The sequence below is a fragment of the Etheostoma spectabile genome, chromosome 10 (assembly GCF_008692095.1).
Source record: "Etheostoma spectabile isolate EspeVRDwgs_2016 chromosome 10, UIUC_Espe_1.0, whole genome shotgun sequence".
NCBI classification, from domain to species: Eukaryota; Metazoa; Chordata; class Actinopteri; order Perciformes; family Percidae; genus Etheostoma; species Etheostoma spectabile.
Window position 1 is genome coordinate 20133582 of NC_045742.1, and position 506 is coordinate 20134087.

Here is a 506-nt window from a genome sequence, read left to right on the forward strand (position 1 = left end):
TTCCGTCCTGGCATCCACGCTGGGATTGGGGCTGACGGTGATAGACAGGGGTCCCGGTGATGTCCACGTATGGTGGTCCCCGTCACCCGCGTGTGTTATCGGGGGGGGGGGGTGCACTCTGATTCATGTGCAATCCTTGGTGCTAACCACTCACCGGCATACGCTGGTCCCACTCCACACAGGAGAAACTTAAAAAACGGATTTGATATATGAATAATTAATATTAACTGACTGAAAAACTATGTAACCTGAACAGTTTACCTAGTTTGAACGCCAGTCTCCTTTGCTGACGATGCAGCTGAGCCCGCCTGGATACATTCCTCATAAACTCCCAGAGCAGAGGGTGAAGGGAGGCTTGGCGGCCACCAGCTTCTGCCCGTAGAGATGCAGCAAAGGAGACTGGCTGTTCAAACTAGGTAAACTGTTCAGTTTAAATGTTACTAGATTTAGTTTACAACTTTTTCAGTTCATTAACCCCAACCGGCCCGTCAGACACCGCCTACCAA

General features: G+C 50.2%; 1 protein-coding gene across 1 annotated transcript in view; it reads left to right on the plus strand.

Annotated features, from left to right (window-relative positions):
* Positions 1 to 393: 393 nt before the first annotated feature.
* The window catches only part of LOC116697026 (putative threonylcarbamoyl-AMP synthase), a 3275-nt gene continuing 3162 nt past the window's right edge, over positions 394 to 506 (plus strand). Inside the window, exon 1 of the mRNA XM_032528328.1 lies at positions 394 to 416. The gene's annotated coding sequence lies outside the window, so the exon portion shown is untranslated. The remainder of the gene's footprint in view (positions 417 to 506) is intronic.